At 43.7% G+C, this 16,377-nt stretch overlaps 1 pseudogene; it reads right to left on the reverse strand.

The window, feature by feature from the left end:
- Positions 1-3,312: 3,312 nt before the first annotated feature.
- The window catches only part of LOC108536055 (bone morphogenetic protein 6-like), a 21,438-nt pseudogene continuing 8,373 nt past the window's right edge, over positions 3,313-16,377 (reverse strand).

A 16,377-nucleotide genomic window follows, 5' to 3' on the forward strand; every position in this document is an offset into this window, starting at 1 on the left:
CATTCAGAGGGGATGATTGCTGTCTAAGATGCCTATGTGAGAAGTGCAAATATCTCATGTCTTCTTTGAACATGACTTAGAATATGCATATGCTTTTAGTATTCTATCTCCCATATATTAAATCTGGATTCCAGCCACTCTTCTATAAATTGATTTGTATTTTGATCTCCTGTTAGCTAATATAATTGCTTTTCTCATGGATAAAATGAAGAAAGAACAATGAATCCTAAGGTTTGCAGCTGCAGAGCTCACAGCATCCCATGGTGTGTAAGAATAAAGAAAAGATTAGCATGCACAGTCTGTGATAATCATGTATTCCCTTTCCTCAACCTCTTAAGCCAGCAGAGAAAGCCTCTTCTGCGGGCACTGAGCTGGCAAATTCTTCATTCTTTGTTCCTGAGAACCATGGCTCTTTGTGGGATTTGGGGTTGAAGGGTTGAAGATTAGAATTTCATTGAGCTAATGGAGGATTCTGAGCTCTGTGTTTAATTAGCATTTTGCTGATGAGTAACTTACTAACCCTTAGTTCATTTAAACATCGGCTGATATTCATAAATCTCAGCCATACTCTGCAGTGCATTTGCTCACGGAAGCTGCCTTCTGTGCCCGGCAACTTGCTCCACCATCCACCTGCTCCCTGTGGTTTCTTTTCTTAGTATTGGGAGGCCCATTACATCCTTCTCCACTGTCTCCACATGAACTCATTGGATCCAATCCATCCTACTGGTCACTTTCCCAATGGCTCAAGTCTGTAGACTTCTTCTGTTCCCTAGATGCTAAGTTCAACGTTTTTTTTTTTTTTTTTGAGACGGAGTCTCGCTCTGCCGCCCAGGCTGGAGTGCAGTGGCCGGATCTCAGCTCACTGCAAGCTCTGCCTCCCGGGTTTACGCACCCCATTCTCCTGCCTCAGCCTCCCGAGCAGCTGGGACTGCAGGCGCCTGCTACCTCGCCCGGCTAGCTTTTTTTGTATTTTTTTTAGTAGAGAGGGGTTTCACGGTGTTAGCCAGGATGGTCTCAATCTCCTGACCTCGTGATCCGCCCGTCTCGGCCTCCCAAAGTGCTGGGATTGCAGGCTTGAGCCACCGCGCCCGGCCCCAACGTTCTTATTTAACGTCTCCTCTTGAATCAATTCAGAACCCAATCTCAACATGTCTCGAGGCAGTAGAAATAATGCTCTCTGTCTCAGATCTGCTTTCTACTTACTGGGAATTCTGTTTAGATGAATCCACATTTTCATTCCAGAAACATGCCATTACTTTGGGTTTGTTTGCTTTTTGTTGTTGTTTGTTGTTGTTGTTGTTGTTGTTTGTGCATATGTGTGTGTGTGCCAGGCTTAATTCTGGGATTTGTAGATACAGTGGCAACAAACAGGAGGAAAAAAAAAATCCTAATCCTTAGTTCCAGTGGAAGAAAACCTGTATTAAATTACAGCCCCCCTCCATGTGGCCATATTGTGGTCAGCAGAAGCAAAAAGGGCCATATGCAGAGTCACAGAGACCTTGCTCCGTGCAGCTGCCTCCTCTCTGGCATCTTGCTCTGAGAACCTCAGCCATTACTGTCCTCTTACTTCTCATCCTTATGTTGTCAGCTAAGAAAGAAGCCCATTATCAGTTTGGGCAGGGAAAATATCTGATTCTCTACAGTTCAACAGCCCTATACGCTTTCTATTCTTTCCTTTCTTACCTTTTTCTTTCTTCCTTCCTCCTTCTTCCTTTCCTCCCTTCTTTCTTCCTTTCTTCCCTTCCTTGCTTTCTTTCTCCATCCCTCCCTCCTTTCTTCTCTTCCTTCCTTCCTCCCTTCCTTCCTCTTTCTTTTTAACTGCTCACTCTCAATCTCTTGTAATGGCATTTTCCAAATTTATTTCTGACAGTATTCTCAGCTTAAAGTTGCAAAATACTAAACTCATGAGAGCTTCCTACTTAAACAACAACGACAACAAATCTATTTTGTTTGCACTTGCTTAACTTAAAAAATGTTAAAGAATACTGTTCCACATGAGCAATTTTGTCAATCTTTATCATGGTACAGTTTGTAAAACAAAATAAATTATGAAAGAAATTATAGATTCACCAATATGAGTATTTGTTATATCTGATGTTTAAAACTGCAATGAGTATGTTCTAAATATTTAACACATTTATTCACATGTGGCCTCTTATGTTTCAAACGTCAAATGAAATATAAATATTTTCTTATTTCTAATCCATGCCAAAAAAAAAAAAATAGTAAAGCTTTGTTCTGAGCCACAAAGTACTTCCTGGAAAGAAAAATGTGTCCACTGCTGGGTTCATCTGTGTGTGAATGCATGCATGTGCTTCACTTCTCTGACGTCACATAATCAAGTTCTTCCTGTTGGTCAAAGTTCACTGCCTGGAAATACTAATTTAATGTAAATGATTCTGTCCTATAGTCTTTGATGATGGAGCTGGACCTGTTGCCATTTATCAACTCATGACTGGAAACAGAAATTCACACACTTTTGGTAGTTGTTAGGTTTCATTCTTCCATGATGCTGTAGGTCCTATATATATGGGTTCTGATCAGTGTCAGCTAGGGTTCAGTTCTGTACCTTTTTCCCAGTCTGATTTTATTTATGTACTGCCTAAAGGAAAGTGGTACTCTTTGTTTACATTATGATACTTTCTAAATAAACACAAAGAAAATGTCTGGTCTTTCCTTCAACGTTACAGCAAAACAGATACAAATTATAGTTCGTATTTACAAAAAAGCCGTAAGTGCAGTTACAGATTATAAAAGTATCATTTAATCAGTCTAGTATGAAATTGTTTTCCCAGTACATGACTGTGAAAAATATATTTTAAAAATATTCTAAACTTCAATCTGAGCCTTCCTTTCTACAAGAGAAAATCATAACTTCCATTCATAAATGGCACACTCATCCCACTAAAGCCACTCTTAAAGGTGGGGCACCCTTCCCCATTTTCTTTCCTTTGTTGGTTCTAACCCATCATGTGGTATGCTCTATAGTAAAAAGGCAAAGCACTGCTTTCCTGAAATAGGTATTAGAGTCGTCAGTCCTGAAGTCAATGTGCTGGTCAGAAAGCCATTCCAATAAAGAAGAGATGCAGTACTGCTTTCACATGTTACACAGTTACAACGAGGCCTGTCACAAATGCCTTCCACTCCTTAAAGCCTCACCTCAAAGTTTAATCAGTCTACTTTGGGTACTAGTAAAGAACACAGCAAATGGAGGACTGAGATGTGGCAATGATACGGTTTATTTTGACTGAAATAAGTATATTTTTACAATAACAGAATTCCAGCACAAATGCATAACAGCAATGACTGAGACAGAGGCATCCCCACGGAGCCCCGGCTATGGCCTGGACTGTAGATCCGGTATAAAATTTGCCTTTCTGGAAAAGAAATCTGTGATTAGAGGCATTATCCCTACTTCCTCCATTTCCGTTATCTGTAAAATCTACCTTTGATAGACAGTACTAAACCAGCTGATACTTTACCCAAGAAAACATTTAACTCCATTGAGATTATTTTCCCTATTTAGTCGCTAATACCCCCAAATAGCTTGATCTACAGCTAAAACTAATTTTGGTGGATTTGGGGGGGACCCTTTAAGGTTACGTTTCTGTAGTTACCAGAAATTATACTACAGACAACCAAACTCAGCTTACTACAGACTAGTAACTACTAATGTCACTTACCAAGTGAGCAAATTATTGCAACGTCCATTAAAATCTTGGGCAGTAAGGCACCAGCATGGATGGTTTCAAAGTCTTATCACCCACCTCCACTGTGCTTCTGTATGTTTTTTAAGGCAGATATGACCAAGGAATCCAAGGCAGAATGTGTAGTCTGCAGCACCTGGTTTCAAGTTAGCAACATCCACAAACTCTTACAACCACATTTCTGTATTTTTTCAAGGTGATTTTGGAGTTGTCACTGAAGTAAAGAACCAAGATGCCATTTAGTTTAGTTGGCACACAGCATGGCTTTGGGACATACTCAAGATGTATAAGGTGAACGAAGGTCTGAATGATCACGTGGTTGATTGGATTCACATGTCCATTGATTGGGAAGAATTCTACATCACAGTAATTAGCAGCATAGCCCTTGGCTGCGATGAACCAGTACTGCCATCCAGGTCTTGGAAGCTCACATATAGCTTATGCTTCCTGCAGGCTGTTTTTAATTCACTGCTGATGTAATCTGATGTACTGGAGACTGGAGCCCCATCCTGGTACTGGGTAAAGTGATTACAACTCTGCTGTCAATGCCGGCCAGAGGCTGACATGGTGATGCACACATGAACCTTACTGACTTTGAAGAAAGCCACCATGAAGGGCTGCAAGGCCTGAGTGCTGTTTCTGCCCACCAGGTCTGCAGCTAGAGGGTGGATGTGGATGGACTCCAACCTCTACTACTATGCTCAGCTGAAGCCCCATGTTATGCTGTGGGGTTACAACCCACAGACTACTAGTGGCTGTGATGTCAAGTTCCAGCCAGCCTCCTTATGAGGCCTACACTGTGCGGGTGTCCAACAAAAACAGGTCAGAGTTTAATTCTGGAGGCTGGAAGGTCCAAAATCAAGGCACAAGCAGATGTTTTGGTGTTTGGTGAGGACCTGCTTACTGGTTCATAGACTGCCATCTTCTCACTGCGAGCTCAAATGGTGGAAGGACTGAAACTTACTATGTGTATATGGGAACACTTGATTGGTGTCACATGGGTCTTTCAGGTTGTGCAGACTTTTTTCATTGTCATTTTCTTCTATACTTGGAACAGACTATCAATTTATCTATCTTTAGTCAGTGATCCTTTCTTCCATACCTCTTTATTAGTATTCTCTATTGTTATTATTATTATTATCATTATTAGAGACAGACTTTTGCACTCCAGGGTGGAGTGCATTGACATGAATCTTCACTCCTGCAACTTCTGCCTCCCAGGCTCAAGAGATTCTCCCATAACAGCCTCCTGAGTAGCTGGTACTACTGGCATGCACCACCATGCCCAGCTACTTTTTTTTGTATTTCCTGTAGAGACAGGGTTTAGCCATGTTACCCAGGCTAGCCTCAAACTCCTGGGCTCAAGAGATCTGCCTGCCTTGACCTCCCAAAGTTCTGTGATTGCAGGTGTGAGGCACTGCACCCCACCAATATTCTCTCTGTCATGAGGCATTCTTCCTCTACTTTCCTTAACAATTGTGAACATGGTTGTATTTATTTCTTTGACCATATTTACAACAGCTAATTTGAAGTTTTTAGGTAGTAACCACCAAGTGCATCTCTGGACATCATTTTGTCAACTTATTTTAATGTTTTGTTTGTTTTGTTACCTTTTATTTTGCTTTCCTTTTATCCCTGTGTATGGACAGTACTTTGCTATGTCCCTGCCTCATAATTTCACTTTGCCAAATGGAGCTTTTCAGTCATACGATGTAACAATTCTGGAAATCAGATTCTTTCCTTAAAATATTTGTCATAATTACTTCTGGCTTTGTTGTAGTTATTATTGATGATGATGATTGATTGTTTCACAGTACTGGAATAATTCTCTAAGTCTGCATTCTTTGCTTGTGCAGCCACCGCAGTCTCTACTCAATTATATTAGTCATTAGCTTATTATTGAACAGACATGTTCTTAAATGCCTTGAACACATTCCTCAGCATTTGCCAAAGGCTCTGTGCAGGGGCTGGGTCATGACTGCAAAAGCCCACCAGTTTACAACTCTACTTTGGCCTTCCTTGCCCAAAACATCCATTTCAGCTGATGTGGAAAATTTAGGACCTGCCCAATTTTTACCTGGCCATGCACATAACTCAGCATGCGAGTGATCTTCTGTCGTTCCAGGAATATGGCAGAGCTCATCAAAATCTTCTATAGATTCTGACACCCAGTTTTTTTCTTTCAAGGCTTTTGGTCAGCCTTTTACTGACCCTATCTTGTATCACTGACTCAGGACCTTGCAATGTTAACAGATCCCACTGATTGTTTTGATAAATATATTGAGGATGAAGCTGTTTAAACCAAGCAAGCTCCGAGACAATTCACGCTTAGAAAAGTACAGAGCATGAAGTTTTTCTATGAGCTTTGGAAAGCTCAAATAATGGCAGTTACACAGGAATGGGGCTTCTGAGAGAACTCCAAATCTGGTATTTGGCTGCTTCAGTGAATGCTGTTTTTCTGGTCTCCCTAGTCCAGTGGATTTGAGGCTGTTGATTTTTAAGACTACTATGGATCTTGGGAGAGAGCAACAGAAATGAGCAATAAAATTACCACAAAGCTTCAGATTCTTACAGAGATTCTACATTATTTTAATTGATTGATTGATTGGTTGGTTGATTCAGACAAGGTATTGCTTTGTGACCCAGGCTGAAGTACAGTGGCACAATCACAGCCCACTGCAGCCTCCACCTCCCAGACTTAAGTGATCCTCCACCTTCAGCCTCCCCAGTAGCTGCAACTACACCTACACAGCACCACATACGGCTACTTTAAAAAAATGTTTTGTAGAGAAGAGGCCTCACTCTGCTGTCCAGGCTGGTCACAAAATCCCAGGAGTGATAAAGCAATTGCTCTGCCTCAGCCTCCCAGTGTGCTGGGATTACAGGCATGAGCCACCATGTCTGGCTATTATTATTTTTTATGATTCCCAGAATTTTGCAAGCTTTTGGTAACATACAGAATTCTGAAAAGTAGATTTATAGCATTTTTACTTCTGTTCTCTCCTTGCTTGTATGGTGAGTCAGGTTTTCGGATGGCCTCACTCCACCGTTGCAGAAGTTTTCTGAAGCTTTTTTTTTTTTTTTTTGAGAAAATGTTAAAAGATAAAATTCTAACATTTATGATCAGGGCTGTCAGGATGACATTAGTGATTATTTGTATCCTTCTTCTCTGTTAGATTATTGCAAATCAGTTGTCGTCTTCAATGTGGTGGAGACAATTTCTCCTCATTTTCTCTAATCCCAAAACCCAGGCACTGAACACCTGAGAAAACATTTATAAACCACCAAAAATTTTAAATCTTTTTGTTTCACTATTTATAAATTTTCATTATTTCCATTGCTGTGTATCTACAGTGTGATTTCTAGCATGTTGTTAGAATTCAAAATTTTCTAAAGAAGTTATATCCTATGGGTGATTGTTAAAATGAACCTTGATGTGGCGGAGGGAGGGAGGGGTGTGCCATGCAGCAGAGTTACAGTGTTTAAATCCACAGGGAAAAAAAAAATGTCCTTCAAGTTCCCATGTAGTGACAATGTATCGACATGCAGGGGGTGACAGGATCTGCCTTAATATTGGCCACATTAGTACAGATCTGTGTACTCCTTAGGAGCTTGGCCTAGCAAACTTGTTGCTAAGGAACCAAAAGCAAAAATCTATCATCTATCTATCTATCTATCTATCTATCTATCATCTATCTATCTATCTATCTGCCTATCTTTCTTGCGTAATCAGGAAACCAGACACTGTTTCTCAGGGCAACATGGCAGCCTTCATAGTGGAGCAGAGAAAACAGTTTTTGTCCTGCTTCCTCTTTCACTGGGGTCACTGTGCCTTACCCATATGGCACACCAATGCTATGGTCTGCACCACAGATGAAATCAGCTTCATCCTCAAACTGAATTTTGGAAATGGTGAGCTAGCAGTCAGCCCCACAGCTGGATCCTGAGAAGTAACTGGGGATCCCATTCCCCCTTTAGGTGGCTTCCATCAATGTTAACATACATCAAGTACCAAGGGACCTTCCCTGGCTGCTGCTGATGCCACTCAATAATGTAGGTGCTGTCTTTGCTGCTCAGAGTGCTGGTAAGCTTGACGGAGGCTCCCCCAGGGAGGCAGATGCAGAGGGTGACTGAGTCAGCACAGGCTGAGAGGGACCGTGAAAACACAGATGCCCATTATGGCCTGAAGTAAGGATAAGAGGAAAGGACATTCCTGGTATGAGTTTGTGAGGTAGTGTCAGTGAGCTGCAGCATCAGGGTGCTAAGGGTCATCCTGACCTATGCAGTGGAGGAGAAGGGTGAGGAGGAGGAGGAGTGGGGTCCAGGCCATGGTGCAAACACCCCAGAGCTCTGCTGAGGCTGACATGATGCAGGTCCCTGTTATCCACCCAGTAGTCCCAGAGGACAGAGAGCATCCCTTCATGCAAACTTGTCTCTTCTGCCCAACCATACCCCTCCCTGGGGCTGTGTGCAGCAGCAATGATCATGTCATTTCTGGGAGGGGTGGGCCTAACAGGCCTGGCCTGAGGCTCCCCAGGGGCCCACAGAGGATCCAGCTACTTGGCCCAGTGAGCCCTGAGCACAGACCACAGCCAGGGTTCTGGTTTCCCAGCTGACAGCCCTAGAGAGTGCTCAGCAGCAGGACCACAGCAGCCCCTGCTGCTCAAGTCCAGGTCCATAGTGTCTCTGACCAGATGTCCGGGTCCTGACAGAGGCTCCTGTCCCAACCAGGGCCTTGAACACCTTGAACACTGCTCACTCCCTGCCCAAGGGCAGGGCAAGGTCCCTCCTCATGGCAGCCTCCTACCTCACCTCAGCCTTCAGTTTTCTGTCCGTGTGACTCCTCTGTGGGAACTGGACATGTAGTTCTCCCCATCTTTTATGGAGTCCTCAGGGGAAGACTGTCTCTGTATAAACTGTGTGCATGAAATAAAATGTGTGAGCTGAGAAAACGGACACTTCAGCCATGAACTCCCTTCTCAGGCAGCTTACAAAGCCAGATTCTTTCTTCCTGCTTGATTCCTCAGATCCGCACAAAGGAGACCGAGTGGTCAGTGTTGAACAGGATAATTTATTTGGATTGGATGGTTCACTGCATTCTCTGGTAGCTGAGGAGAAACCCAGGGAGTAGCAGAAGGTGCTAGTGGGTTGAGAAAAAGAAGCAGTGGACTCGGGGCATCTCTGAAGGCAAGGTGAGGGGCCACAATTTAGAAGAGGCTGAAGGATAAGCTGGTGGGGGGTTGGACAGGAGCCAGAGGGCAGGGCAGGTAAGGGGAAGGCTTGGTGTCTCTTTGCTTTCATTTGTTTCTTGAAGAAAGAGGAGCCTCCTCCATCTTCTCAGCTGTCCTCTCTGGTTGTCTGCCGGCCTCGACTGGAAGTCTTTTTTCATGAAAATTCTGTAGTTCTCTCCATGAAAAATGTTTCTTTTCTTCCCGTCTACAAATGGCTTTCCTTCTTATTTTCCACCATTCTTATTAATTTTCTGATATAGAAACAATGTGGATTTGCAGGGAAAGGGATCTTCTTTAGAAGTGCAGAATCTAAGTCCCTATCCTAAACGCCTGAGCCCACATTTCCCAGGAGCCCAGATGATCTGCGTGCACATTCAGTTTGAGCAGCTCTGGTCTGACCCAGGCAGGAAGGCAGTGGAGAGTCTGGCGGCGGGTTGTTTCTGATGCCTCAATCTCTTCTGCTTTCTGCCGACATGTCTCGCTCCCCGTGTCCCATGTTGTGCCTGATGTGCCAGGCCTGCTGCTCTTGAGGCTTCCCATGGACCACGGCAGCATCCCCCCCGAGCTTACTCATCCACAGACATGACCAGGAGAGCGTGAGGAGCAAAGTGATCCTCTCACTTCACATATTAAAACTAGTGAACAAGGAAAATGATGTAATAGCTATGATTTTGCATTACTACTTTTAACTTTAATAATATTGACCATTGATAACATAGTTATATATCTTTAACGTAGGTGCATATCTCATGTTAATCTTAAATGATAATCAGTCATAAAGGTTAGAAAGTTAAGCACAAATATAATGGAGATAGGTCCAAAGGCTGTAGGCCTCACAGAAATGAGAGGTATTCAGTGATATCTTCAACAAAGGCCCATGGAAGCAAAAACAAGTCAGATGTGTGGAATTAAACAGAGAAAAGTGAGCATGTGCTGGTTGTGAGAACCACCTCATTCTTGGGGAGGTTTTTCTTCTATATCTATGAAGACAGACCTCATGTTAGTTCAAGGTTTCAGAGCTCAAGGAATGACAAGCAAACCTGGGCCAGGAGGAGGGGACATCTATGGGGTCAATCAGAGGGCACCTGGGTCTCTGGGCCACATAGCCTGGATTTTTTCTTCTCGTCATCCCTACTTTACACTCACCATGTGTGAGCAGCTTTTTCTCTTTCTAGAAACAAACTGATTGTTTGAGCTGGGAGACCAGTAAGAAAAGGAGTTATTTTCTTTAGTAGCACAAGTGACAAAACAAAATTCAACCTGAGCTGGTGTTGGTCACTGGAAGGGGCAGGACAGGGATATGTAAGAAAAGAGGGATGGGAACAGATTTTCATTTCGCTTCCCCATGGAGCAGGAGCTGTTGGCGACAAGGAGGTCATAGCCACCTGTGTGATGGGATCATCAGCCTGTATCTCTCACTGGAGTCCAAAGGTGGTTAATGAAGTGTCGTGGCCTCACCCCTTTCCCAATCCTCACCTACCCCCGTGCTTACTCTCCCCTTCCTGATTTCACAACTGAAGGTGCAGGTACCCCCAAGTGAACCAGGTCAGCTCTGTACCTGGGATTCCTCCCAGGATCATGTCTTCTGTAGGGGACTGTCCACCTGCTGCGATGGTCTAGGAAATTTTGACCAAGAAGAAAACTCCAAAAGACTGTCATCTTATCTTTTTAAAAGAAAAAGTTGGCTCCTCAGGCTCTGGTTTTATTACATGTGGTTCAGCAGAGAAAGAGTCAATGTCATCATGTTTTGTTATTGTTTTGTTGTTAGTTTACTTAAGGTCTCAGAAACATTGAATGGGACGTTGAGAGAACCATTGTGCATCAGTAGCTACTTCCAAAATACAGTTTATGTGTGTGAAAATTATTTGACAGTTGGGAAAAAAGCCATAGTTCCATTCTTAGCAGGCTGAACTTCATCTCACTTTCTCATCTGCCTGTGTAACTGTGAAGTGCCAATATTCCAGGTCTGACAGTAACAGGTATAGTCTTGCCTTCTGGCTGGAGCCCAGAGATAAGCAAATTGCCTGCATTGGCCAAGGCATCTTTGGATTTAGAGAAGCAGCTGGAGACTCCAGAGCCCTAGTTTTCCTTGACTTTGAGAGGTAGATCAGGAGATACTAGGAAGGGCTCCCTGGCTTTTGCTGACACTGAGATATGAGATAAATATCAACACTGCAGCCACTTTTGGGGTGCAGGTGAGTTTGAAAGATGCTCCCAGAGATGCAGGAAGTGGGGGGAGGATGTAGCTGAGTCAGCATGGGCTGGGAGAGGGAACTTGTAAACACAGACACAAATAAGAGACAGGGTTAAGATGAGGGTGAAATTTATCATGGGTTCCTGAGCCTAAGGGACTGATGCAGGCTGAAAACCGAGTCCTGATCTCTGAGACCTGTCCTTACCTGTGCAGTGAGAGAGGAGCAGGAGGAGGAGAGAAGTTCAGGCCATGGTGGACACAGCCCCTGACCACCATAGTGGACACAACCCCTGACACCACCATAGTGAGGCTGAGCTGCCCTAGCCCTCCTTTCCTCCCCCACCCTCAGCAGAGAAGGGGATGTTCATGCAAACGTGTTTCCATTCAGGGACTGCCCAGTCCCTTCGTGAGACCTGGGGCTGGAGCTCAGCTCACAATGCAGACTGAGAAAGATTTGCCTTCCCTCCTTGGGAGGGCCCTGGGAGAAATCACCTGCTGAAACCATACACAGGTCCCTGCTAAGCAGACTCTGCCAGGCCAGAGAAGACACAGCTGCTGAATCGCCATCAGTAAGCACAAGGCCCAGCCCCAAGACCTAGGCTCCTTGGAATGAACGGTTCTTCAAAGAGCAGCTGTGCAGAAACCACAGGGAAGTCCCACAGCACAGCCTGCTGATAGCAGGACACTCACTTCCCCATGGCTCAGAGACCAGGGAGCCCAGCTGGTCTCTGCAGCTCACCACGACACTATTCCTCTGTACATACATCTGTGTCCTGAATCCTACATCCTGTGATGATGACATGGTCTGCTAGATGCCTAGCCAGTATCTCATGCCCGTAAGTAGTCCTGGTCTATGAGAGGAGCAAATATGTTTGTCTATAACTGCTTAAAAATTTTATTGTAACTTTTTAAAGTGTCAGTGCCCCAAGAGTACATTCTAGAAAAGGCTAAATGACCTGCACATGGCACTATGGCACTACCACAGATGCTGAAACAGTTGTGCTGACTCGAGTGACATGAAGGGGTTGTTCAAGGCAATGACATAGAAGGGGACTGTTCCAGGAATCACCTCAGTGATAGCCTTAACATTCAGCAATTCAGAAAACATTTCCTAAGTCCCACCATGTATTTAGCATGCTGATACTCACTAGATTTTATTTCTGAAAAAGTAAGAGTTGGGTAGGCATCGCATGTACCAGTCCATAGTATAACACATTTCTTACTTTATGAAGTGAATTTTGTCTTCCTACCTTTTTATTTTTGTTTATCTGTTTCATCTGTTTCTTAATAGAATTTTGTTTTAGATAGAATACAATTTGCTTATGTTCTAAACCTAATTTTCCCTACCTATATTTTTTCATGGCTTACTAAGAAAGGTAAGTATAACCTTTTAATGTTTCTGCAGAAATGCTGAAAGACTGGACAGACTAATGCAGAAATTATCACTTCTTCACTGTATCCCAGATGCAAATCTGCTTAAACTGTACAAATAGTCTTCAAACTTCTAGCCTCACAGGTTCTTTTAATAAATAATCTATGACCAGGATCCCCTGGTTCCCTCAAGCCTTTCTCCTTGAGGCAGCTGGAGACATCCTTCTCATTCAGCCTGTTGACGTTACTCCTGGGCTTAAACTCCTTTCGTGACTCTTCATTGCTGTTTACATAAACCCTGAACCATGTAGCCCCACCAGCATGCCCTTCACATTGTGGCCCCTGCCTACCTCACAGCCCTTCCTCTTGCTCTGGGGCCTCCAGTATCACTCACTTCTCTTTCCTGGGAAACTCTGAGCTCCTTTCCATTCAGTGGCCTTCTCACCAAGTCCTCCTCTGTGTGTGGGGAGGAGACGAGCTTCAACTGGAGGTCAGGGTGGAGGCACATCATCTGGCAACTCTGAGCGTCTGTTAAAAGCAAGACATACTGTTAATGAACCAAACTTGAATCCATCAACCAGGTATACAAATCTAAGCACTGGCATCAGGATTGCAGCAAGAGAGTGAAACATTTATCACAGGCTTGGTCAAGCAAGGAGAATCAGGCAGCTCATGCTTAAGACCCAAGCTAACTGATGGCTTGAAAGCAAAGGTTTTTAAAGGCAGGGGAATCTTCTGAAAACAGAAATCACTGTCAAAACTGTAAATCAATACCTAGAGGTTAGACATTGATTTGGCCTAAAAGTAGAATATTTTAGGGGCTTTCAGGTCAAAAGTAGGTAGATTTAGAAATTTCCTGATTTGCAATTTGTCAAGGTAGTAAAGCTTTGTCCAAAAATTTGGGGTCAGTGGAAAAAATGTTAGCTCTGGCTCATGGACGTGATTTCCTCAGGGCCTCTCAGGAAACTCAGAACAAACAAGGGCAGTCAGACCTCAGTCCTCAGTTTCCCCTTATCTGAGGCTACTGACAGCCTAGACTTTTGGAGACAATCTGGGTATGTGAAAAACAACTCAGGGGCATATGTTAAGATGCTGATTTTGTTTCTATAGGGAACCAGACATCCCATGCCTCTAACTCGCTTGGCTGTTGTTTTAAGCTCCTTTAACCTTTTGGCTAGTGAGGTTGCTCATTTTCTTCTCAGGGACAGTGAGGTACCTGAAACTTCCCTTGAAGAAATTCAAGATTCTCCTTTATTTCCATGTTTCAGGGATTGCAGGCAGGCCCTTAATAGGGAGTCCCTTATCCACCTCAAAACAAACACCAACAAAGAAGAGTTCACAGAATTTTTTTTTACACATTTGTCATTGTGTATGTTTTTGAAGTTGCAAACATCTATAGAGAAAAGCCCATTGCATGCCCTGCACCCAGCATCCCAACCAAATCATCATCAGTGTAAAATTGTCTGATTCATCTTCCATCCCTCTTTACCCCTCACTCCTCACACTCGACTAATTTTGAAGCATATTCCCAACATCCTATCATTTCATTTACATACGATTTAGCATATCCACAAATTCATGTCCCCAAACTCTTGTGCATTAAAGACATAAATTTTAACTAATCTCATATAAAATGTCTGTGCTTTAATATCTCCAGTGGTTAGGAAATGTAATTGTTCTACTGAGTTTGAAAGTGAGGAGGGGTAAGGCATTCTAGGTTTTACAGCTTTGAGTTTCATGGGATGACTTATTTATTTATTTATTTATTTATTGAGACAGAGTCTCACTCTGTCGCCCAGGCTGCAGTGCATTGGTGCAATCTCAGCTCGCTGCAACCTCTGCCTCCCAGTTCAAGTGATTCTCCCACCTCAGCCTCCCAAGTAGCTGGGACTGCAGGTGTGTGCCACCACACCTCGCTACTTTTTGTATTTTTGGTAGAGACAAGGTTTCACCATGTTGACCAGGCTAGTTTTGAACTCCTGACCTCAAGTGATCTGTCTGCCTCGGACTCCCAAAGTGCTGGGATTACAGGTATGAGCCACTGTGCCCAGCCCACGCATACTTATTTCTAACTGAAGTACTTACTTGTGGGTAACTTTGTTAGAAGAACTCTGTTTTTGACGTAAACAGCATAGACTCAGATGTCAGAGCCCAACTGGGACTGCTGGGAATGGTATCTCACAAGATGCAAGACGTCCAGTTAAACTAGAATTAAAGATAAATAACTTTGCATAGGACATAATTATACTAAAACTAAAAATCTACCAAATGGTTGTTTACATGAATTAAAATTTAACTGATAACCGGTATTTATAGTTCCTCAACTGGAGCACCCTATCTCCAGCCCACAGGCAATCCCTGTCCATTCAGGGTCTATTTTTGGTAAATGGTAATAGAGCTGTTGCTTCTCATGCCTCAAGCTATAATGAATCTGTTCAATTTGCACCGCAAACTAATCTTTTCTTTCACTATTTTGTGCATTAAATATTAATAATAATATACTGAAGGGACAGATATATAAGTCATCTCATGCCTTACCACTGTGGCTCAGGAATCTTTGGCTTCCCCTGCAGCATAAGCCCTCTCACTCGGAGTCACCGGTGCTGCATGGGACATGGCCCAAGTGTGCTGTGCCAGGGCACTGACCACAGCCTCAGGATCCTCCTGCTGGTGACCTGTGAGTGATGCGTCTGCAAGGAACTTTGTCATCCCTCAGCCTGGACCTGTTGAGAAAAACAGACAGCTTTTTGTTCCCTCCCCATCTTCCACCATTTCAGAAACCCATAGGGTTGATTGGGGGGTTCCCACTGACTTCCAGGAACAATGCAAGCTCCTCTCTCACCCAGTTTGGGTGGCCATCTGTCTGCCACAGTAACCCGACTTCCATGACCCTGTGGTATCTGCAGCCCTCTGGGAATGGCAGGGAATAGATGCAGAGCCAGTGAGGAGCCAAGGGGTCAGCACAGGAACCTTCCCTGGAGGTGCTGCATCTGGTGAACTCCCTGTAGGAGCTCAAACAGGGTGGCACTGGGGAAGGGTGACTGTTAATGAAGCCAAAGAGAAATTTAAAAAGACACCAGAAGGAAAAGTCTTGGTTAGAGAGAGTTCACGTTCAGATGATCTACTAACTGTATCTGTTAAAATATCAGCTGGACCAACTAATCTGCAAGTTGAATACCAAGATGGGCAATTTGGATTGGACTCTATCATGTATCAAGTCCAAGCTTCATCAGTTTGATTGTGTAGCACATCTGATGACTTTGTTCAGGTGTGCAAGGATAAGCAGATAGGCCCCAAAGCCTTTAGATCAACATCAACACTGCTCTCCTTTATCTGCTCACTGATCTACACATCAGCAACACCCCTGCAAACACTTGTCTAGACTCACCATTGACGAATGCACTGCTGTCATCTGGAGACTGCCTCTACCACCAGTATTAACAGTTTACTTGGAAAAAGAAAAGCTCCAAGTATAAGGGTCCTTCTTTTTCTAAACATGCCTCATGTGGAGCACCTCTGAGTGCAGCTATTTAAGGAGCTCCAGAACTTCAGTGACTGCTCTGGGTAACTATGCAGAATGCTTTCTAAGAACAGCTGAAGTCAATCTAATTTAAATGAATCAAGAGGTAGCCAGGTATTTAAAGTTTCCCCAAAGACTTTTATCTGAGTGAAGCTTTCTTCCCTAAGGCTCAACAAGACCAGTTGATCCCTTTAAATTAAAAAATAAAAGGTCTCAGCGGGGCACGGTGGCTCAAGCCTGTAATCCCAGCACTTTGGGAGGCCGAGACAGGCGGATCACGAGGTCAGGAGATCGAGACCATCCTGGCTAACACAGTGAAACCCCGTCTCTACTAAAAATACAAAAAAAAAAACT

Source organism: Rhinopithecus bieti, unplaced genomic scaffold, assembly GCF_001698545.2.
Source record: "Rhinopithecus bieti isolate Rb0 unplaced genomic scaffold, ASM169854v2 scaffold_13317, whole genome shotgun sequence".
Lineage (NCBI taxonomy): Eukaryota > Metazoa > Chordata > Mammalia > Primates > Cercopithecidae > Rhinopithecus > Rhinopithecus bieti.